This window comes from Diplotaxodon limnothrissa, linkage group LG16 (genome assembly GCF_057381915.1).
Source record: "Diplotaxodon limnothrissa isolate DT_005_m linkage group LG16, D_limnothrissa_male_GT1.1, whole genome shotgun sequence".
Classification (NCBI taxonomy): Eukaryota; Metazoa; Chordata; class Actinopteri; order Cichliformes; family Cichlidae; genus Diplotaxodon; species Diplotaxodon limnothrissa.
In genome coordinates, this window is record NC_140611.1 from 11,503,684 (window position 1) to 11,528,571 (window position 24,888).

At 40.4% G+C, this 24,888-nt stretch overlaps 1 protein-coding gene and 1 non-coding gene across 2 annotated transcripts in view; both read right to left on the reverse strand.

Moving 5' to 3' along the window:
* The window catches only part of LOC146615801 (SH3 domain-binding protein 4), a 49,541-nt gene extending 30,391 nt beyond the window's left edge, over nucleotides 1-19,150 (reverse strand). The window contains exon 1 of the mRNA XM_085374705.1: nucleotides 19,051-19,150. The gene's annotated coding sequence lies outside the window, so the exon portion shown is untranslated. The remainder of the gene's footprint in view (nucleotides 1-19,050) is intronic.
* On the reverse strand, nucleotides 5,966-6,067 carry LOC146615802 (U6 spliceosomal RNA). The gene has a single exon (XR_014906982.1). It is a non-coding gene; the product is annotated as a U6 spliceosomal RNA (small nuclear RNA).
* Nucleotides 19,151-24,888: the final 5,738 nt, after the last annotated feature.

The window sequence follows — 24,888 nt, forward strand, 5'->3', positions numbered from 1 at the left end:
TTGTCTGGATCTCATCTGAAATGAGTGGGAAGACCTGGGTGAGGTGAGGTCAGATGTAAACTTTGGGTGGTCTGCAGCAGCAGCTATCCAAACCTCAGCCGGACCACCCTGCACTGTTTAACACTGTAAAACAATGGTGGGCGAGGTCCTTCTGGCATGTATATCTGAGAAAGCGCAACAAGAAGACTCTATTCATGCAAATCACAACATGCTGCCTGGTAATAAGGCGCTTGGAGAGGCCATAATGAGGCTCAGACAGCTTCTTTGCTAACAACATGTCAAAAACTCTCCCTCCAGACTTTTTCTAATAACATTTCTGCAAAGTGTAACTGCTTTAACTGACTTCCATAACAGTTTCACACAATTTCATGTTTCTCATTGGGAGGATTGTGTCAAAAAGGAAAGCTGTGGCTGGTATTCTCCTCTAAGCCACAGTAGAACAAACACAGATGAATGCAGAACAAGTGACCAGAGAACACACAGTAACAGTCTTTTATTTTCATCGATTGTGAAGAATTTTATGTAAAGACCTAAAGCCTGACTGTGGAGGCAGTTCAGCTAAATAAGGCTCTCTGAAAAGAGTAATGCACACAAACCAAGTGTGTGGACAGAAACACTTGAGCAAATAAAGACTTGATGAAGATGTACAGTATATGAGCAGAAAGCTGCATGAGTGCAAGCTAATAGAGTTAGTAGATCCGAAATAGGAAAAAGTGGGAGACAGTTTCCAAGAAAATATCAAGAGTATCTGGATCCAGGGACTAATTCATGCTTAGAGTGGAGGTTATTTCCAGCCTTGGTGGGGGTATACAGTCTCAGGCTGTTCTTGACTTTCAACAAATTTGGCAGCTTTGTTCATCTAATTGACATTTAAAAATACATTTTCTATTATTGTCTAAAGTTACAGCAAGTATTACATCATCTATGAAATACATGTGAGAATATTCAGTTTTCAATGTATTTTCTAATTTCTGGAACCTTTTTTAACTTTCATTTACCTGAAAAGTTTAAACTCCTGACATGAACTTCAGATTGTGTCCTGGGACAAGACAGACAGCATTAACTTACCATGTTTTTAAAGGTGAAAGAAACCGGAGCTCCCTGAGAAAAAACATGCTAAAAACCCATACTCCACACACAGAAGGACCCTGCAAGGGTTTAAAAAAACTCTAGCTTTTTGGAATTTAAGAAATTGTGATTGCACAGACCAAATGACCAAAAGAAAGGTTTATCAGGAATACAATGAAACTTTAGTAGCAACTCCAGTTTGGAGTTGAAGAACCTCCTTCATTCTGCTAGAACACTTAAGATAGGTCATTGGGGGATCTTCCAGTATGACAATGACCCAAAATATATTTCCGAGCTACCATATGAAGCTACCATAAAAATAAGAGACTATTCGTTTCTTTGAAAGTGACCAGACTTACAAACTCAGCAAGGGATCAACTAATTATTTCCCCCAGTGTAAATGTCCAAAAAGAGACTTCTTGTCGCCTTTAACTACTGTTTAGCTTCTAGCTTTAAAATGTACATCCTTAAAATACATCTTTACAGAGCAACAAGCAATAAACTCTAAATTATTTACACATCCCATTTAACAGGTTCAAAATCGTCCAATAAACTCTGGTGTAGTGGACTGTACTGCAGGCAGCGAGGAGAGATAATTTGGTCATATCTTTTGTTTTGCTGTCTTTCTCTGCGTACTTGTTTAATGGTACTGATCCACTGTCAGCCCAGTTAAAGCCCAGCCGCCCTCAGGCTGTCTGCTGCTCTGTCTTTTAAACTGTCTGCAGAAGGAGGGCTAAGAGGAGGAGAAGGGGGAGTGGGAGAAGGGGGAGTGGGAGAAGGAAGTGTTAACTGCGTTGCAGCGTGAGACGATTTCTTCCGATGCAAACCAAGGCCATGAATATAGAATAATAATCACATCCGTCATTCTCCAACCTCTGCTCTCATTTCCTGTCAGGGCAGTGAGGTGGTCAATTTAGGCAGGCAGCAGGAACGGCAGATAGTTGACCCTGCTGAGGCGCCTTAAGCCGATTTCCACACTTCAGTTCACTGCAGCGGCCGTGGGAGAACATCTCAGCTTGAAGAAAAAGTCAAGTCACTCAGCCTTTCCTTCACGGTCCCTGCAGAGGAAGTGCTCTGCAAAGCTGTCAACCGTGCCACTCCTTTTATTCAGCCGTTCACTTCCTGTAGGGTGGATGTCCCTCAGGAAAATGCTGGTGCCAACTGGTTTTTATTACAGATTCACAGGGAAATCACAAAGAGCCTTTGAACAGCTTATAAGGCACAGTGGGCATCTTCATTATAGATAAAACCCACAGTTTAGAAATAATGTGCTCTCCCTGTGACTCTTAGTTATGAAATGTTTTGTTTTTCCCAGACTCTCTAACTTTAATGTCCATATGACATTTGTAGCATACAGAAATGTTATTAAACCTATAAAAAAACAACAACACAACAACTTTTTTAGTGTCAGCATCCATTTCCTGCACAGCAGTTGGGGTGGAGTTATCATATGCTGTTAAGCAAGCGTCTGTACTGCAACATAAACTAATTTCAATCCTGTACAGTTTGCCTTTATAAATGACCATGCCAGTATGCTAATTATGCGTGTGTAATTTTAAATTAGTTTCCTAGATTAGTAGAGCTATCAGAAATGACAAAGAAATGCAGCAAGTGTTAATGATAACAGACGAATCAACCACTGGATAAGAGGACAGGTACATTAACTAATATCAACTCCAACACTGCCTGTTTTACTTGGAAACATATAAGTTGGTTCCAAAGGCACCTTCACGTTCACTAGCAACAACATATCTGCTTCAAAACCATGACAACAAGTGCGTGAGTGACTTTATGAGTGGACTCAACCTTAAGTAGGCTGATGTTTGTTAATTAGCACTAAATGTTAAGCAGAACCAAGGCTAAAGAGACAGGGCTGATTATTGCTTTGATGTTTACTGTCACAAAATATGAATATTTCAGAACGTCTGGGTGCACATATTTACAAGTACCACTGGTAACAGGATCTTCTGTGTTGGGTTTTAAAATCCCAACACCAGCCTGTGCACGGTGAGCTAATTAAACACGACTTCGCCTTGGGCACAAAGCCTGCTAATAAATTAAACTTATGACAGATTGTGATTTTACATTAATGACACATTTATTTTATTTTTCAAGTACAAAACCGTAGGAAATTATTTTTCTGGCCCCACGTTTTTGGGTGGATTTGAACAGTTACCAATCAATTCATATTACAGATGAAATGTCCCATTGGACTGGTGAAATGTCTGTATTGTGTACTACTCTGTGACTCTTTAATTCCAGCTTCATAAAACAAATCAAATCCGGTTTTGCTGTTACTAACAGTGAGATTGGATTTAGCATTTTGAATATACTTGGATCACAGATTGTGGCTTGAAACAGACCCTGCCTTCCTGCTTGCTCATCATTTTTTTTCCTTTTATGCTGTTACTTTAAAAAGGAGAGTACACCATTTGTAAAGAACAGGACTGCAGTGGATAGCCACTAATGATGCTTTGGGCTATAAAACCACCTACTGTACAAGGTTAAAGATGTTTTCCTCACAGCAATAAAAGGAGCCCGATGACCAAATGACAGGCCTCATATTGACCGTCAGCGTAGCCTGGGCCTCTGCTGTGATTTTAAGGGCGACTGCTCCTTAGCAGGAAGTGGCTGAGGAGGAAATGCCTTTGTGATGAGAGGCGGCCAGATCTCTGCTTACTCTCCCTGCCTGTTGCATTTCCTTCAAAGAGCCGCCTTCAATACATTGATAGCATCTGCTCACTTGCAATCATAGATCCTCAGGACACACCAACAAAGAAGATGGCAGAAAAAAGGGCATCATATTATGGTTTTCCTAACACAAAGCTTTTTCTTATTTCGAAATGTTAACAAAACATTCTTGTATAAGTTACTTTCTGACTAAAGACGGACTGAACAGAAACAACAGTGACTCCACCATTGCGTCACATTTAAACCCACTAACACGCACAGCCATCTGAGTGTGTCTCCAGCAAGGGAGGATGAGGCAGCTGACGAGCGCTGGCTGTTAAACAAGCTCTCAGACCTTGAATTAACTTGTGAATTCATGAGATAATGAGAGAAACCCAGCTGCTGTGTTTGCAGGCAGCAGCCCTGCGAGAGATGCAAGAACACAAACACTCTCATACTGAGTCAACACTGCCGAGGCCTTGAGTGTGCGGAAACAAAGTTCCCGTATTTCATGTCCCGCAGCGAGGCAGAGCTCTGGCGCAGGGTATACACAACTGTCAGGGAGACCTGTTTCTGTGCATTTGGAGAGTCATGCTTCGCTGTCACAACTACACCTTAAAAATATTCAAACTAGGTACTGGAAAACAATTGCAAAAAAAAAGGGGGGGGGGGGGGGGCTGAAAAGCGATAAATATAGTGGAGGACATGGGATGCTCTGGTATGGAGTTAACACCAGTGTTTGCCACCATGGGACATCATACACACACAACAATAAAAAGCAGAGAGTCAAACAACAACTCAACCCTAATTTGTGGCGATTGCATTGGTTGTGTCTCGAGATACTCATGACATCACTATAGCCCATTTATGCTGGCATTTGAAGGCATGCATGACTCATCGAAACAGGAGGCAAAGAAATCGCTGAGTTTGTTTCTCTGAGATTTTCTCCAGAAAAGTCTCCAGAAAAGTGAGCATACAAAACCAGAACCAGTGGGAGATGCTCATTAATCCCAAGACAAAAGAAAGGGCATCTTGGTTCCAGCTGAAATAAACACTGTGTAGCTCTCAATCAACACAGAAGCTAAGAAGCGTTGTCCATTGAGTTGAATGGTGAGTGGTTAAAAACATTTCTTTAACAGAAAAGGGAAAATAATAATAATAATAATACTTTATTGATCCCCATGGGGAAATTACTCTCTCTGCATTTAACCCATTAACTCAGTTAAGCAGTGGGCAGCCACTAATCAGGCACCCGGGGAGCAGTGTGTAGGGACGGTACCTTGCTCAGGGGTACCTCAGAGTAGGGCTGGGCTATATCATACCGTTCACGGTAATACCGGAGTAATTTTGGGCAATGAAAGGAAAATGAAATATCGCAATAGAATATGGGTAAAATGCGCATGCGCAGTGCCTTTGTTTACATAAGCACATGGCGGCAAATCAGAATGAGAAGGGCGAAAGCGGATCGTTGAATGAAACGGATGAACCAGAATTGGTTTGTAAAAATGCTGCAACTTCAGTGGTGTGGAACTGGTTTAGCTTTCGTCCGTCAGATACACAACAAAGCACAATTTTTGGTAGAGCGCCCCTTATAATCCCGTGTGCCTTATATATGAATTCTGGTTGTGTTTACTGACCTCGAAACGATTTTATGTGGAACACGGCGCTCGAAAATCTGTCCAATGTTTTAGTACAACTTTGCTAAGCTACGAAGCCACACCGCTTGATGGATTGTCGGAGCATTACAGCTATCGTAGGCAGGAGCCTCGTGGAGTGATACGTACTGTGCTTCAACATAATATTAACGTATTGTGTGTGTATAACCTTTTTTTAAGTTTTGTGGATATTACACATGGTTATGCTGAGGATATGTCGGCCAGTTTCCACTGGAAATGCCTTTTGGTTAAACTGTCAGCAAAGAATTTACACTGTTACATTTTTATATAACTTTAATGCACATAAAAAAACAGCTTCTTGTTTAAGTGAAAATACATTGATGGGTTTTTTTGCACTAATAAAGTTGTGGAGTTGTAAAGTATTTTGTCTAGTGTCAATTATATCGTCAGTTATATCATTGTCGCAAATTTTCAAATGTATATCGTAATAAATATTTTTGGTCATATTGCCCTGCTCTACCTCAGAGTAGCCATTCAGTGGATTCGGACCCCCGACCTTCCCATCATGGGGCCACCATGCTACCTACTGAGCTATCCCTGCCCAAAAAAAAAAAAAAGAGGAACGCTTCACAAATTTGCGTGTCATCCTTGCGCAGGGACCATGCTAATCTTCTCTGTATCGTACGAATAAGGACACGTGCTACAGAAGTAACATGTGTCCTTATTTTTTGTCCTTATTTTTAACACAGTTTTACTCAAGTACAGTTCTTTGTAGATATGTTATAATTTCCATACTCTCTGAAGAAGAGAAAAAAGAAAAAGAAAAATATGTGCGACATTGTTCACAAGTGGCAATAGATAGTAGCCACAAGGTGATAAAATGTCCAGGCAACCAACCATCAACAATTAAAACAGGATTAAATTCACTCTGAATGAAAACAAATGCAGTTGTCAAATGAATGAAAGAGTAATGCTAAATAGAAAATAGAAACAAGTAAAAAAAGGACAGTTGTTACAAAAACTTTTTTCTCTAATGATTGGCGACCTGTGCAATTAACATTTTACACCTCAATGACAGGCAAAAGTTGCTGACATGGGAAGGCCCAAAGCAAGAGAAAACATCCAGATAGGTGTGGACACCTAGGACAGATGTTTGTTCATGTACAACTTTTTAGTCCATTATGTGTCACCGTTGCATTGGTACCTTTCAGTATAGTAGTAAAAAAGTAAATGACTGTTACGTTTCGGTGTTGTCAGTGTTTTGTTTTTGCGTGACTGTCATGTGTTTCCTGTTTTACTTTGAAGGTCTGTTGTTATCTTAGAGTGTTCAGTTTACGTTTCCTTGTCTCGTCAGGTCTAATTTGCCCCAGCTGTGTTTCCCTCCTGTGGTCCATTCCCTGATTGCTCCTTCTATGTATTTAAGCCCTGTGTGTCAGTTGGTCATGGTCGTGATCTCCCCCGTGTTGTAAATAGTTTGGTGTTTTGTTGTAAATAAATAGTCTGTTGTAAATAGCTGTGAATGGGTTTGTTAATATTTTCGTTTGAGACACCTTCGTTTTGGGATTTTGGTGGAGAGCTTTAGTTTTTTTCTCGTGTGTTTTTTTTCTTATTTTTATTTTCATACGTTGCACGCCGGTTGCCTAGGCCGGGGTGTAACAATGACCACTAGAATTTACATCACACCAAGAAATCTGCTTAAAGATACAGTAATAACACTAGTGTAAGCAGTGCTCTGTGCTATTGAAATTAGGACAAAGTGCTGCTATATAGGTAGGGATGGGTTCTGACATAAACAGTAGTAACCAGACCGAAAAGCAGCGTACATTTCGGTGCTTTATTTTGGTGCTTTTTTTTTTCCTGAGATGTCGTACACTTTGGATTCTAGCCAATCATTTTACCTTTCCAAAGATAGTAGGCGGGCCCAGGTACGTACGTTCTTTTAGAGCAGAGCTACAGATTAAAAATGCCCAAGGCGAAGTGGTCAAAAGTCTGGCTGTACTTCACAGCAAAAGATGCCAACTCAGCAGCCTGCAACAAGTGCTTTAAGCTGATACTGTGCAAAGGAGGTAACACCTCGAATCTGATGAAACACCTGGCAACGCATAGCGTTTTTAAAAAAGCTGAGAAATGCACCGTATTTGATAGCTTGCTGCAAGACCTCACACCGAGCACATCTACTGCGGGTGGGTTGCCTGTTATCGGACCCGGAGTTAGCAACATCCCCCAAGAACCCGAAGAGGAGAGTCCTGGCCCCTAGCCCTGCCAGTGTAGCAGAAATGATGACGGATGATGATGGCAGCAGCAGCCGTTCTTCTTTGGGTGAGTAGCTTAATGTCGTCCGTGTGTAATTTACGTTGAGTAGGCTAACCACGTTATTACATTAATGCATGTAAGGTGAACTAGCAAACATCATCATAGCTACATGCGGCTGTCTTCTTGTTTGATGGCAGATACTCCCTTCACCCTGGCCAAAAAGGCTAAAACGACCAAAGGAAAAGTGGAAAACAGCTAAATATGAGAGGTTTGTGTTTATTCCATTGTTTAAGCACTGCTTCCAGCCAGGAGTGATACCTTATATGCCCTATAGCTACAGAAAAGGCTAACATTGTTATCTTTTTACAAAAAAACAGCTGAACATGAGAGGTTTTTGGACAAAGTTTGTGTTTTCCATTCTTTAAGCACCGGTTCGAGCACCATTTCAAAAATACCTGACATTCACTTGTTTTAGTTTAAATTTGTATACGCAATTCCTGGAACCAGGAAGATGACCAAATTACTAGTAAATAAATAGCTGTCAATGGATTTCCTGTTAACCAACGGCTTAATGATCTAATCAGCACTCAGACTTTAGAACCATCCCTGGTTCAGACTTCTCATCTTGCCGATGCTCCACCACTCCACCAGGTTGAAAGAAATTCAGCCTGGTAGTTTTCTTTCAATCTTGCTGATTAACAGACAAACTGCAGTAAAGCGTTTGTCTGGAAACAGTTTTAGCTATCACCTAAAAACCAAAGAAGGAATCTGCTCAACTCATTGAGCCTGCACTGAGTTAGGTGTCTCATACCGTCATTACTCTTGTTTTATGAACTCTATTTGTTATTTCTGTTTTTTGACTAACAGAACTCTCCAAGCCAGAACTCCTGATTGCCTGATTGTGCTGGCTCACAGACTTTCCTTAGAGTACTGCGATGATGACCAGGGGCAATAAACCGTGCATGTTTGAATATTTTGACTCCAAACTCCTCTGTCTCTGGCAGTCCCGGGTGCATTCTCTTAAGCACATATTTACGGATAAAGATTAGTTGTAGATACCAGTTCAGTTTTCTTCTGACACCACAAAAGTATTCTGTGTGATGTGTCACTGCTGCAGCAGATGCCTCTATCATCCAGTCTTTCACTTCACTATATAAACACACCAAGGTGGAATGGAGCTGCAGGAAAGAAAAGTATGGAGGAATGCGAGGAATGCCAAGCTTCAAATGAAATCATGCACTATTCTAGTGAAGGAGGAGGGAGAAAAAGAGGAAAATGTATTCTTCTGACGACAAAGACGAGGTTAGAGATCACGCTTTAACTGTCACTCTCTGCCTTTACCAGCAAATTCACTGGGCTGTTTTCAGTGTTACCAGTCTTGTCACGATCCTGAATACAATGGCAGCACACACACAGACACAAACCCATATACCCTAGCCCCAACACACACCCCCACACACACACACTTCATTCCCTTTTGCTTTCTTTAACAAGTCCACAGACTGAAGCCAATGATATGTAAGCTGTGAAGCTTGAATCTATATTACACATCCTAAAAATCACACTGATGGACACGTCAAACAGTCCTTCAGTCCACCATGATCGTTTATTAGTTTGGTCATGTTTCCCACTCACAGTATTAATTGATGAACTGAACAGATCGATCACAATACTAGCAGGCTGCGACAGTTACATTCTACACTGTAGGTTGTGTTGTAGGGTTTCATAGGGGGTTGTGGTTATGATGGAGCTAAAGTGTAGATTTCCCACTTATTCCATGGTCCCTGGAGAGGTGATACTTTAAGAATTTCAGCTAGAAAACAATGACAAGGAAACTTGCTATTTTCTAACTCTGTTAACTGGCCAGACTGTGTAAAACAGCAGGCTAAGGTAATACAATTACTAATGTTATGGATGTAGCTTAAAAATAGTTGTAAAAGTGCATGTTAAATAAAAAGTGCTGCTTAGCTGTAGCAGGGTCCACTTGTAAACTGCAAAATGGGTGGCTATTAGAATTTCCTTTAACTAAAAAGGAATTCAACCAAAATATTGCAAATACTGTATGGTAATTTCTATTTTTTTTACAGTATTTGTACTATAAATACAAACAGTATAAATACTAAATGTATATATGGTCATTTGATATTAAAAGATACAGTGGGGCAAAAAAGTATTTAGTCAGCCACCGATTGTGCAAGTTCCCCCACCTAAAATGATGACAGAGGTCAGTAATTTGCACCAGAGGTACACTTCAACTGTGAGAGACAGAATGTGAAAAAAAAATCCATGAATCCACATGGTAGGATTTGTAAAGAATTTATTCGTAAATCAGGGTGGAAAATAAGTATTTGATCACCTCAAACAAGGAAAATCTCTGGCTCTCACAGACCTGTAACGTCTTCTGTAAGAAGCTTTTCTGTCCCCCACTCGTTACCTGTATGAATGGCACCTGTTTGAACTCATCATCTGTATAAAAGACACCTGTCCACAGCCTCAAACAGTCAGACTCCAAACTCCGCCATGGAGCTTTTTTGCTGTATATATGTGTAAATACAATATATACACATACAAATGAAAACAATATGTGGTCATGATGAGGGACAGTGGCGTGCCCTCATTATGAGGCGTTTCTGACCATCTAGCCCACCTCACGTGTCCCTGCAGGTCTGCAAGTGTATATCGGGAAGAAAAGAGGACATACCAGGGAAGCTCTGCCATAGGGCCATAGGTCTCTGGTCACTAAATCGCTGCTAGTCAATTCTTGTGTGAAGTCCCATTAAGCCAACAGCAAATGTTTATTGTGAAAAACATTTGTTCATGTTATCTCCTACAAAAAAGAACAGTTTCCAAAACTTTTACAGTCTTAATAACCACTCAGGAAGGCTAGAAAATCAACAAGCCACACAGAGTTTGTCACTCTAATGAGGCCCAATTAGCATCTCATCAGACAAAGTACTGTGTAATCTAAACAGATTTACAGGGTGTTTTAGATCTCTGTACACTCGCCATGTACCTCACATGTTGTTGAATTCCTGTCAGAAATGTCACACTCCTCTCAGAACTAACACAAATGTCTGACCATCAGACACTGCCATCCTTGGAGTCACCTCTAATGTGCTGCAGTTCTGAATACCAAACAATATTGCAGGGACACTGATGTTCACACAGACTGTCATACAGCAAGGTTTAAAAACCTTGAAGAAAATCAATCTGATAAACACTGTGTTTCCTTCTTGATAACAGGTGGCGATGACTCTCGTGCAGCAGTGGAACACTCACTCTAAGCGCCAGCTGATGCTGAGCGTGAAAAGAGGGGAGGTAGTTAGGAAAAGACCGAGCTCCAGTATGACTCACCCCTGATATAAAGGCTGGCTTCAATCCCTGACAAGTAAAGCTGATGATGGTGGCCCTGTGCTGCTGGGTGGGGGATGGAGGTGAGGACCAGCTGCCTGTCTAATGCCAACAGCAGCAGTGCCCATGCTGTCATAACTCATGCTGTAATCAGCTGGAACTGAGCTAGAGCGACACCAGGACACGCACGTTCACCCCTGGAGGGGAGAGGGAAGGAGGGGAGGGGTGGGGGTGACGCTTATCTGGAATCACATGTATTCATTCACACAATGAAGTCCGTACAAGTCCAGCTGAAACACAAGACCGGGCCTCCCAGTGACAGAAAGATGAAGTAAGTTTTGCTCTGGGTGAAATGTCCAGAACAAACAAAACGACATTGAGCCACGTCAACCTCAGTCACGCACCACAAATCAAATTTACACTGCAATCAGCCATATGACTGTTGGTGTATCTGCAGTGTGGCTCACAGAAATGTCTGAGACAAGGAAGGGTAGCCTGGAATGAAATAATAACACACGTGGTATGGTCGCTTCGGATTCAGAAGCTGCTGTAGAGGATGCTGTTTACTTAGTTTTGCGTAAGCCGCACACTTCAAATACATTACAGAAATATTTAGAGTTTTTCAGTAATGTCCTTTTTAATTCATAGATTTGTTTTCCACCTCTCAAACTTCTGGTAATATTCTAAATGTCTCTTTTTATACTTAAATATTGTGCATGCATATCTTATTTCTCTGTGTAACAGACCTCCACTATCATCCAAAAACTATTAAAAATACATTAGTGAGCCATAATGTTGCACTGGGTGACAAGTTCATTAATTACGATAAACACACACACACACAGAGTAGTTATTCTGACTTAATCACACATACCCCATCGTGTTGTCACAAAGATGCATTAATCCCTCACTCAAAATAGTCCCCAGTAAAATGGTAGATATTCTCATCAAAGCAACAAAGATCATTTGGCTTTATATATTTATAAAGGTTTTATATTGTGCTCTGAGAAATGTGTATAAGGGGAAAGTGGTATGCTTGGAGTGGAAAGTTACAGACAGGGCAGTGTAGTCAGTGACTATTTAAAGATGGACTGATACGCTGTTGGATTCTGTGCTTTCATTGTACTTGTTAACTATGGAGAAAAAAAAAAGAAAACTTCAAACATTGTAGCAGTCTGAATAATTCAATTCAATTTTATTTATATAGCACCAAATCACAACAACAGCTGCCTCAAAGCACTTTATTTTGTAACATAAAGAGCCTACAATAATACAGAGAAACCCATAACAATGAAACAATCCACTGTGAGCAACCACTTTGGCGACCGTGGGGAAGAAAAAAACCCTTTTAGCAGGAAGAAACCTCCAGCAGATCCCAGTTCAGGGAGGGGAACCCATCTGCCCCAATGAACACTGTCTCGTAAACTAACAGCAGTCCTAAAAAAAGTTCATATTTTTGGGCAATTTTTGTTTTAATGCAATATGTAATGCACTTGTAAATAGGGCTGCCACAAATGATTATTTTGATAGTTGACTAGTCACCGATTACTTTTGCGATTAGTCGACTAATCAGATCATGCATCCATTGGACGTAAAACGTACAGCTTATTGCACCAGCAGCATCTGCTCTTATATAACTATCATTAGCTTACAGCTTTAAGTGTTTAAGGTATGTGCTAACTAAAAATAAAGACAAGATGATAGTAGGGCTGGGCCATATTATACCGTTCACGGTAATACCGGTATAATGTTAGGCAACGATAGGAAAATGAAATATCGCGATAGAATGGGAGTAAAGCGCGCATGCGCAGTGCCTTTGTTTTCATACGCACATGGCCAATTGTTGAGTGAAACAGATGAACCGGAATTGGTTTGTAAAAATGGTGCAACTGCGATGTGGAACTGGTTTGGTGTTTGTCCGTCAGATACACAACAAAGCACATTTTTTTGCAGAACATGCAAGCGGCCGTTGTTATTGTCATATTTGTCGGACTAAGACGCTCTTAAATCTGGGAGTAATCTGGGTCCTAAACTCCGTATACTTCAGGTCAAACAACACTGCAGCATCACTTAGAGTTAAAAACTGTCTAAATTCTTTCATCTTTAATAAAACGATCAGCATTGCTGCTTTACCAGGGGTAACTATAAAGTTTAACTTCCAGGCATCCATGAAAACAAAAGTTATTACATTTAACGGAGTTAGAAGTTAGCAGGAAGCTAGCGGAAGTTAGCTCGCTAGTTTCGCTAGTTACCTAAGCATGATATAGCACGTTCTGACAGAGAGATTTCTGAAAAAAATCAAACGTACAGCTCTGCTATCACTTCCAACATAAATGAAGACAGGAAACTAAACAGCAGTGACGTTTGTAGGGTTACTGAAGTTGGGCTAGCTGGTATATAATGATGTGCTACGTGATCGCTAGCGACACAGCTATGTTAGCATAACATAAACAGTGAAGCTGGAGGACGAACACTAACACTTTTCCACTTATAAAAGTTAACGTGAAGGTTCTTCATGGTTAGAGACAAATGCAATCGCATGGCAGGATACTGTAAACGGACCAAACTTCAGTCAGGAGAACAACTGAGCTAATCCATCCACAATACGAGGTTAGTCATTAATATACTGCAACAACATGGGAATAGAGCAGCTACCAGAGAATTCAACATTAATGAATCAATGGTACAGAAGTGGAGGAAGCAAGAAGAATGAGTTTAATAAAGTTTGATTTATCTGACTGCTTTGTTTCGCTTAATGTGCCTTATAATCCCGTGCACCTTATGGTCCGAAAAATGCGTACTGCACACTGCAGTTTAATGTTGCAAAGCACCTCTTTTTAACTTCAGTGGATATTATACATGGTTATGCTCAGGATATGTCAGCCCATTTCTACTGGAAATGCCTTTTGGTTAAACTTTCAGCAAGGAATTTGCATTTGCACTGTTAAATTTTTATAAAGCTTTAATGTACATAAAAACCAGCTTCTTGTTTAAGTGAAAATAAATGGAAGGTTGTCTTTTTGCGCTAGTAATGTTGTGGAGTTGTATTTTGTCTCGCATCAATTATATCGTCGGTTATATCGTTATCGCAAATTTTCAAATATATATCGTGATAAATATTTTTGGCCATATCGCCCTGCTCTAGATGATAGTTTATTAAATTTTAATGAAATTTGCAGATTGTTTCGGTTTAATAAACTCCTTGCTATCTAAAATATAACAGGACACTGGAGTATATTCTCGAGCATCTCACACTTCTGATAATCAGTTGTCTGCTTGACGTTTATTCAGCTGTGTAAAAACTATAACTTGTAACCTTACTTGTAAATAAACTTACCCTCTTCCCTTCCTTACACAGAGAACATTACAGCAGGAGACAGGAGGCAACTGGCTTTAAAATCCATGTACCAGCAGCTCACAGATTAACCAAATATGTAAAAAAGAAAACAAGCTTTCGTAACAGAGCTATTCTGCGGACTTCTTTTAATCTGTTGATCTTTTCATGCTCTATTTTTATATCAACTTATCAGCAGGTATGACGCTCAAAGCAATAGAGATGTGAATGAAATTTGACTATATTTTCATGATGTCAACAGATGACAAGGAAATCACACTCAGAGTAAAACACTATTTGCGCTTTGAGACGTGACGTACAAGTGATTACAAAAGAACATTAGAAAGACTGCTCTGAAGTGTTATTTAAATCCAAAGTGGGCGTTAATTCATTTGTAGCGATTTTTCAACCCAGTAAAAGAATCATCTGATTTCATTTGAAACATGACTCACTGACAAAAAAAAACAGCCTTCCTATTGACAAAAAGGGAAAAGCACTAAAGATGCAAAAAAAAAAAAGAGAGTGATTCTACAAAGTGGCATTTGTTAAGAACGTCAAGGAGCCACCACCAGTACACCACACAGACAAAGTGACTCTGGAAATGTAAATAGCTGATCGGACTCTCAGCACAGAGAAGTAAATAGCACACTGTGCCACATCAACCCATTACACACCAGGTGTGCTTAAATAATCAGCTCAGAGAGCTCAATATTTACACACTCAGTGCATTTATATATGTACACATCACACACCATGCCACCTTATATGCTCTCATATACTGTGTATACTAGGGCTGCCACGATTAGTCGACTAGTCACGATTATGTCGACTATTAAAATCGTCGACGACTAATTTAATAGTCGACGCATCGTTTGAAGCTTTGTAAGATCACAAAGGACGCAGGAATGAGTAGTAGGATTTAAGAGTGTAATAACGGACTGAAACAGAAGATGGCAGCACTGCATGTACAAGGATGCCAGCTGCCGTTAAACCCCGAAGAAGAAGAAGCTGTGTCCCAGAATTCATAGCGCAGCTGTCAACAATGGCGGCAGCTAGTTAGTTTTAACTTTACTCTTATTATTCTTTCTGGGTCACAAAATAAACGTTTAACATATTTTCAGGCGAGAATGTAGCTGTGTAAACCTCAAATATCTGCTCAGTTTATCAAGACACCACATATTTTCAAAAGCGCTCCGACGTTTTCGGAGACGTCTGTTACCCACTAGCTCGTTAGCTAGGCGGGGGCAAGGCTAACTAGAGCCGTGAGAACACCGGACTCCCGGCAAATCGTTTTCAAACCCACCGCCGTCTTTCGCTAGTCAGGTTAAACATATATATAAGTCACTTAGATAACTTAAATGTTATTGTTTGGCTTTTTTCAGTATTTTATTTGTTCCTGAGTAAATCGGTTTGGCTGAGATTAAAGGTATAGTTTTTGCACAGCTAAAACTGTCAAGCAGACAGCTGATTATCAGAAGTGTGAGACGCTGGAGAATATACTCCGGTGTCCTGTTATATTTTAGAAAGCAAGGAGTTTATTAAACTTCACCGAAACAATCTGCAAATTTCATTAAAAATTAATAAACTACCATCTTGTCTTTATTTTTAGTTAGCACAAACACTTCAAGCTGTAAGCTAATGATAGTTATATAAGACCAGATGCTGCTGGTGCAATAAGCTGTACGTCCAATGGATGATGATCTGATTAGTCGACTAATCGCAAAAATAATCGGTGACTAGTCGACTATCAAAATAATCGTTTGTGGCAGCCCTAGTGTATACACGGAGAAAATGACAAAAACAAAAATAATTCTCTACAGAGACTTTTGGGATGCATATTTGCCAAAGTTTAATTATTTTATTAACTATTAAAGTATGAGCTAGTAAACTGTAGTTGCTTATTTTTTAGCGCTGAATCTATTTTTCATGTAATTGTCTAAGCTGTCAGAAACAGATCTCTTATTTTTGTGACAATTAAGTCTGTTCAGCTGTCTTGAGTGAGTGATGATCAGTCTTTCACTAATACTATACAGATTCGAGATCAGAAAAAGCTAGCATGCTGTTTTTGTTGGCATATTAAATTATCTCAAGATTCTTTACATATTTCTCAAGATTAAGATTAGGCTACTTTTACCTGGGGTGGTAAGGGCTGGGTTCCAGATAACAAATGCCCCAATGTAGCAAAGAGATCATAAAATATGTGTAAAGTTAGCAATTATTCTACCAGTTATGATCACAAAGTCACCTGTGATGCTAAATAACTTAAGCTAACCTTGGACTCCCCGAGAAGCATTTTATTCGAACTGCATTTTTGAAAGAACAAGATGACTCCCAAACAGCTTCGAAGTGATGCTCAACAAGTGTTGACACATTTTATTTAAGATGATCGGAAATAATGGTGACCACAAAAAATGAGGTTACGCTAGTCAGGGCTGAGGTCCATCATAGAGACGCATAGAGAACTAAAACAACCACAGCCCATGGCCCGGCTGGCAATTAAAAAGGCACTTTCATATTGTTTTTACTTTTAATACCCAGAAACTACACCCATCCTTTATACTGTACATATATGAATGAACTCCAGTTATTTTCTGTTTTGTTATTACTGCTGTAATACTTCAGTCAAACTGTTTTTACTTGTGTAGGATCCACTGCAGGATGGACTTGCATTACTGTATAAATAAAGTACTTTATGAAACACACAAGTGGGGAATTCAGCACTATGTTATCTAAATTCTGTTGGAATTCAGATAACATAACTCTGCTTTTCACCTAATGTTTTTGTGGGTTGTTCATTTTTGTTCCATTGGACATCAGACTGAGATTTGCACAGGACATATTTTGCCTGTATGTGTCCTAGAACCTACTGGCTTCACTAGATGCAGATAACAAAAGGGTGACAACATTGAGCAAGTATCTAGAAACTGCCATAGCTTTAAAACCTGTACAAATGCTACAAAAGAGCATTGAAAATATTAGATAAAAAACCTTTTTCATATCACCATTGTCAAATTTTAGAAAAATACAAGTTTTTAAATTTTACTAATTTCAAATTATTTAAATCTGCCTGTCTAATATACAAAGTTATACATGGTCTGGCGCCTCCACCAATGAGTGATTTTATTAAACAAAAGTCTAGCAGTGTTGCCGGGTCTCGACTGACTCGAGCCACTGTTAGAGGTGATTGTGAACTGGCATTCAGGCGGACCACCTTTTCACAGAATGCTCTGTCATATCAGGGAGTGAGCTTCTGGAATAGTCTTCCACTGTCAGTGAGGGAAAGTACAAGTCTACCCATCTTTAAGAGTCACTTAAAAGGGCGGCTGAGGGACACACAAACATGTAATCATGTTTAATAATCATGTTTTATATTGGAAGGGAAAAAGAGTTAGTGTATTACAAAAAGGGAAACAACTGTTAGTGCAATGGGTGAACGCAATATCACGATGGTCAGGGCATGTACAATACTGGGGTTTGTGCAATATAATTGATGTTTCCGTTATTGTTATCTATACTGTCCTATGCGTCCACTCTCCTTGTCATTGTTTGTTCTAGTATAATGTGATCACTGTTTTTGTCCTTGTCACATGACCTGTAAATAGTGTCTCTGTATGTTTTTACTAACTTGTGTTTAACACCAACCTGCCAGAGGGTCTGCAGATGGAAATTAGCCCAAGGCTATAATGTGGCATATTTACATTTGTTAAAATGTTCATTAATATGTATTGCCCCTCTTTCTAAAAATTAAATAAATAAATAAAATGAATCCTACTGGTGATGAGCTTTTCTTAAACGCAGCATTTTTACATTTTATACAACAAAATTATACAAACAAAAGAGTTTCTAATGACCCATGGGAGCTCTAGAGTGGGGCTAGTGCTAGGACTGCATTACAGTCAAATGTTTTCTGTAGTGATGGGGTGGATTTTTCTCCCCTTGGGCCAGTGAAAATTAAGGGGGCCAGTAAAGCTCTGATCTACTGGTCCAGGTGGTGAGTAGGTGGAGGAATGATACATGGGGCACGTAGGGCCCTGGAGGTCAGGGACGCCAATGCAGGAGCAAGGCTGATGACCCAGTGTGCATTGTGTGAAAGCTCTGACCCAGAAAACTGCAACTTGTAGTTATTGTGAGGATGATGATTGTGGTGGAGGTGCTGGTGTCAAATCTTCAGTCGCAATCAGTGTTGTGGTTAATGTGTTGTCATGGAAACCAGTGTGACCCCCTCACCACCACCACCACCACCACCCACAGTACACGCACCCACAGCCCTATTTGAGCTAGGAACTAAACATTAGCATACAGTGAGACTATCAGGTTGTAACACTGCTACAGCTCACTATCCGACAGTTATTACAGCTTACCGAGGCTTTAGCTGTGTTTCAGACGGATTTACACTTGAAGACGAGTCACACATGACTTTTAGCAGCGCAAACGAGGCAAAAGAACCGCTACATGAACGGCGGAAAGACCCGTTACTGTAGTTATTAGGCAGGTATGATAGAGTTGCACTCACAGATAGGAAACAGCGAGACGGGGAGAACAAGCCAAATAAAGCCGTGTAACTGTTTAAGTGAGAACGTTTTCTCCCCTAACAGCCCAAATGTAAGCACCACTCTCCACGCTGAGGTTCATAAAAAAAGAAGAAGAAAAAGTTGCTGCTTTTAAACTGCCGCCCTCAGGTAGAGCATAATTGTCTCTTAAAAATCATTTCTAACTGACGCGGAGGCAAACGAAGACGAAAGAAAGATGGAAGCTTACCTGGCAGGGGAGTATTAATATTGTTTTGTCCCATGAAGAAAAGCGGTTAGAAAAGCCGAGCAGGCGCCCTTTCCGTCGAGCTCTCCCGGTGGCAGCGCTGGATGTGTATGTGCGGTTACACCGAGGACTCCTGGAGGAAAGCAGCCGAGCTCCGGCTGATGTCACCCGGACAGGGAGGGGCCTCACCGGGAGACATTTCCATAAGGACATGATGTCACGATGTTGCTGCTTTAAATGACTCTTCTAGAGCAGCAAGAAGCAACAATGACATCTACAGCCACATTCAGCATTCAGTGTTAGAGTCAATAAACGGCTAAGCCCAAGTGCTTTTTTAACTGTTGTTAAAAAACTGTTGTGACTGTTGTTGTGTCACTTTATGCTTTTATCTTCATGTATATGTAGTGTTGATATTATATGCTTGTTGCTTACTTTTAGCGTCACTGATGCTGTCTTTAACTCGGAGTTAGTATTGTTACATCAAACTATGACGTTGTCTGTCTTTGAATATTTTAAAAGGACTTTTAGGTTATTATAGCTGACTTAAGCCAAACTTAACACATAAAAATACTCAGTGTCTTCATCACCTGGAAAAATTCCTGCCTCTTTATTATTCACTGACAATATCTGTGGTTTCCCCCATTTTCAGATGGAGGTGATAAATATAATGTGTGAAGAGGACTGGAAGAGTAGTTTGATGCACTAGAACATTTGTCTGATTATGGCTGCAATGATACATCGTGACCAGGAAATATTTTGCATATCTAAGAATTGTGTGATATTCACATTGTGACTAATATACTCTTCTGTCTGTGACATTTCAGAGTATTACTGTTCAGCAACAGCATTGAATTTGATTTCTTGCTGTTCTGAATTTAAAACTGTGCCCACAAAAAATGTTTGATTTATACACAGGTGTTTATTTTTTTCTGCTTAAGTGTTTGGCCAGTTTTTTACAAAGTGCTGTTGCCAAAAACATCCTAAATGAAAAACGAAAAGCTGCATCTCTAGATGTGGATTCCAACCACAAAAGCTTCTAAGCCAGTTAGAGTTGAAGGATCACTATTAAATCCAAAGTTGCACTGAGGATTTTTGGGACAACTTCTCTCAGTTTGGGTCACAAACATTCTCTTTTACATCGCAGACACTGTTTTTCTTTTTTCCCTAGTTTGATGTGCTTTGCTACTGTGGCAACAAGTGCCTTAGTTTCATCTCTTGGGTGTGATCTCTGCTGTCTCTCTGCGTAGCTTTGCCTCTCTTCTTTGCAGTATTGTCTTTCTCTGCAACATCCAAAACAAAACAAACCAAAACAGATTGCCGTTAACGACAGCACAATCAAATTTATGCAACAGTTTCTGATAATGTATCAATACTCTTATTAGTTACAGTATTCAGATTAGTTTTGGCGTTCACACAGTCGATATGGCGAAAAAAGAATTATAACTCTTGAGCTTTGACTTCCTGTTTACTTTCTTTCAATTAAGTGTGTGTCCAGCCACCTCTGGTCAGCCACACATAGACTGTATTAAACCAGATTGTAACATGCAATCTGATAATAAATAAAGCAAACAAGTATTTGTGTATTGAAAGCAAAAGTACAGTGGCTTGCAAAAGTATTCGCCCCCCCTTGAACTTTTCCACATTTTGTCACATTACAGCCACAAACATGAATCAATTTTATTGGAATTCCACGTGAAAGACCAACACAAAGTGGTGCACACGTGAGAAGTGGAACGAAAATCATACATGATTCCAAACATTTTTTACAAATAAATAACTGCAAAGTGGGGTGTGCGTAATTATTCAGCCCCCTGAGTCAATACTTTGTAGAACCACCTTTTGCTGCAATTACAGCTGCCAGTGTTTTAGGATATGTCTCTACCAGCCTTGCACATCTAGGGACTGAAGTCCTTGCCCATTCTTCTTTGCTGTTCACAAACGCTGTCCATCTAATCTGACTGAGCTGGAGCTGTTTTGCAGTTTTCAGATCTTGCCACAGACTCTCGATTGGATTTAGATCTGGACTTTGACTGGGTCATTCTAACACATGGATATGTTTTGTTTTAAACTACTCCATTGTTGCCCTGGCTTTATGTTTAGGGTTGTTGTCCTGCTGGAACGTGAACCTCCATCCCAGTCTCAAGTCTTTTGCAGACTCCAAGAGGTTTTCTTCCAAGATTGCCTCGTATTTGGCTCCATCCATCTTCCCATCAACTCTGACCAGCTTCCCTGTCCCTGCTGAAGAGAAGCACCCCCAGAGCATGATGCTGCCACCACCATATTTGACAGTAGGGATGGTGTGTTCAGAGTGATGTGCAGTGTTAGTTTTCCGCCACACATAGCGTTTTGCATTTTGGTCTCATCTGACCAGAGCACCTTCTTCCACATGTTTGCTGTGTCCCCCACATGGCTTGTGGCAAACTGCAAACGGGACTTCTTATGGTTTTCTGTTAACAATGGCTTTCTTGTTGCCACTCTTCCATAAAGGCCAACTTTGTGCAGTGCACGACTAATAGTTGTCCCATGGACAGATTCGCCCACCTTGGGAAATCTTTTTTGTAGCCTAAGCCTGCTTTGAATTACTCAATAACTTTATCCCTGACCTGTCTGGTGTGTTCTTTAGACATCATGGTGTTGTTGGTCCCATTATTCTATTAGACAACCTCTGAGGCCGTCACAGAGCAGCTGTATTTGTACTGACATTAGATTACACACAGGTGCACTCTATTTAGTCATTAGCACTCATCAGGCAATGTCTATGTGCAACTGACTGCACTCAGACCAAATGGGGCTGAATAATTACGCACACACCACTTTGCAGTTATTTATTTGTAAATATTGTTGGAATCATGTATGATTTCGTTCCACTTCTCACGTGTACACCACTTTGTGTTGGTCTTTCACGTGGAATTCCAATAAAATTGATTCATGTTTGTGGCTGTAATGTGACAAAATGTGGAAAAGTTCAAGGGGGTCGAACACTTGCAAACCACTGTAAGAGGAAGCTGGAGATCCATCCATGTGTGATCTGGCCTCTTTCTCTCCTATTCTCTCTATCCATCCCTCCTCCTCACTTGCAGGTTCTTTACTATTATTGCCTTGAGGTGACTGTTGTTGTGATTGGAATTGAATTGACCTCATTTGAATTCCTCTTTGTGCTTTTGCCAAAAGGCAAGCAGAGAAGCTAGACTCAAACAAGACTCAAACTGATCACCTATAACCTATTCAGAGGTTTAAATTAATTCAGATCAATTAAAAAGATTAGAAAAAAAATTATATGCATCTAAACGTGATAGTAGCAATTAATTGTTGTTCTTTAACTCTGTCAGGGACCTGGATCTGAGCAACCCAGGGTCACTGAGCACTTATGGACTTGTGTCACATTACATGTGTTTTTGCTGCTCTGTGCTGCTGTCCCTGTTGTTCACGCTTGTGTGTATATAGGCAGGTGTGTGTGCTTGTGTGGGTGCGGCTGTGACAGGCACCTTCAGGCCTGGTGGGTGTGGCCCTGCCAGGTGGTTGGTCACACCTGAAGATCATCACACACCACAGCTGATCAAGCCTCATCGGAGGAGCTACTTAGGAGTGTGGTGGAGCTCTCGCCAACGCTAGATCATTATGTGACTACCCGTCAGTGTTTTCAACATATCAGTAAGTGCAATCCTGCCGCAGTTGGAAAGTGTCTAACGTCTGCCTCTGTTATTTCCCAGGAGGAGACTGGAAACGAAAGGGCAGCAAGCACGGGGTGCATGGACACTTGGAAACGAGGACACAGGGCACGGACACTGGGAGGAATACACAGCATGGGAGTCTGGGGCGCACGGGGATTTATTGTTGTGTATTATTTACGTCACTGTAAATAAATGTACTGCTTGCATTGAAGAGTCCTGCATTTGGGTGCTCCTTTCCCTCATCTGCATGGGCTGCCAGCGCAGCCGTGACAAATTCACCGTCCATAATTGCACTCAAATATGATTTTCACCCTCAATAAACATGAAATAATCATTTTAAGTAGGACACAACTAAAATGTATATACAGACTAGCGGTCAAATGTTTTAGAAAACCCCAATTTTCCCAGTTATTTATTCCAATTCAAGTCATTTAAGTCCAATGAATAGCTTGAAATGGTAAAAAAGGTAAATGGTGAACTGCCAGAGGTTGAAAAAGGGTAAGGTTACCTAAAACAGAAAAATAACGTACATTTCAGAATGAACAAGAAGGCCTTTGTCAGGGACCACAAAATGGGTTAACAATTTAAAACTGTTCTGCAGCAATGGAGGTCTTTCCTACAAAGAAATTTGAAAGAAAGTCAAGGTGTCAGTGAGTACAGTTTCCTTCACTATATCACAAGGCACTCAGAAACTGGACTAAACTCTGACAGGAAGAGGTTTAGCAGGTCCAAAGCCACAACTGAATCAGAGGTCAAGTTTCTGAGAGTTAACAACTTGCCTGATAGGCGGCTCACAGGACAACAGCAATCACTGCTTAATAGTGGTCTTAGTAAGAAAGTCTAAGCTTCGACTGTGAAGAGAAGACTTCGAGCTGCAAGTTTGACAGGACTAGTTGCAGCAAGAAAGTCATTACTAAGACATCAGAATAAGACAAAGAGGCTTGCCGGACCATGAAACACCACCATTGGACTACTGAAGACTAGTATTATGGACTGATGAATCAAAATTTGAAATCTTTGGTTCAGGATCTTTTTACACAGTTGAGTAGGCGAAAGGATGGTTCCAGAGTGTGTGCCATCAACTGTCAAACATGGAGGAAAGTGTGGTGGTCTGTGTCTGTTTTACTGGATCCGGGATCAGTGACTTGTACAGAGTGAGAGGCACCCTGAACCAAAATGGCTACCACAGTATTCTGCAGCGCCATGCAATACCCTCTAGTATGCGCCTAGTTGGTCAGGAGTTCATCCTACAGCAGGATAATGACCTAAAACACAAGTCCCAGCTATGCCAGAACTGCATCAGGAAAAAAGAACAAGATGGTAAGCTTGAAAACATGGAATGACCAGCACAGATTCAAATAAAAATCAAAAGTTGATCAGTCCCATGGTTTAAAAACGTATTGGCATCATGTTTCGTACAGTGTGCCAGTCCACAGATCACAGTCTAGACTGTAAGGTGCACTGCAGCTTCTATCTTAAGTTCAATTGCATCAGCATCTATGACTTTAATTGACATAATGCACAAAGCAGACAAGCCTGAATGTTAGCCATATACTGTAGTACCATCACATTGTACAGAATTGTAAGGAAGTCTGACATTGACACTAAGTGCAGATACAGATTCCAAAAGCCTGAAAGAATAATTTATGATTGGAGGAGAAAAGGTGAGAAATCTTTACTTTAGCTTCGACAGAGGTTTCTGTCTGGACCAACAGCAGACCAACACTGCCATCCCTAAAATAGTGCTATTATTATGCTTTAAAAAATAACGTATTTATTGTCAATATAAGTCTTTCAATTAATGCGATTAAAGACAAAGTGGAAATGTAAGGCTCCTGTCTGCAATATATCAAAGTCTGGGTTCCTATCTGTCGCCACATCCTGACAAAAGCAGGCAGCCAAAGCATGCCTATGAAAGTAGATTACATTACACTCAGCACGATAGAGCTGACAGCTGATCTACATAATCGCTAACAACACCTGACAAATTGTGTTATGTTTCACAGACCTGAAAATAAGCGGACTTCTATCTCTGCAAACACACAAACAGCTTCACTATGAGTGAGCAGCAAGAGTAAAACCAAAAAAATCCCTTTAATTATATTCAGTGGTAGAACTGAAAAAATGCATTAGCTTTTATTATATACAGAACTTGCTGTGCAAAAGTTTT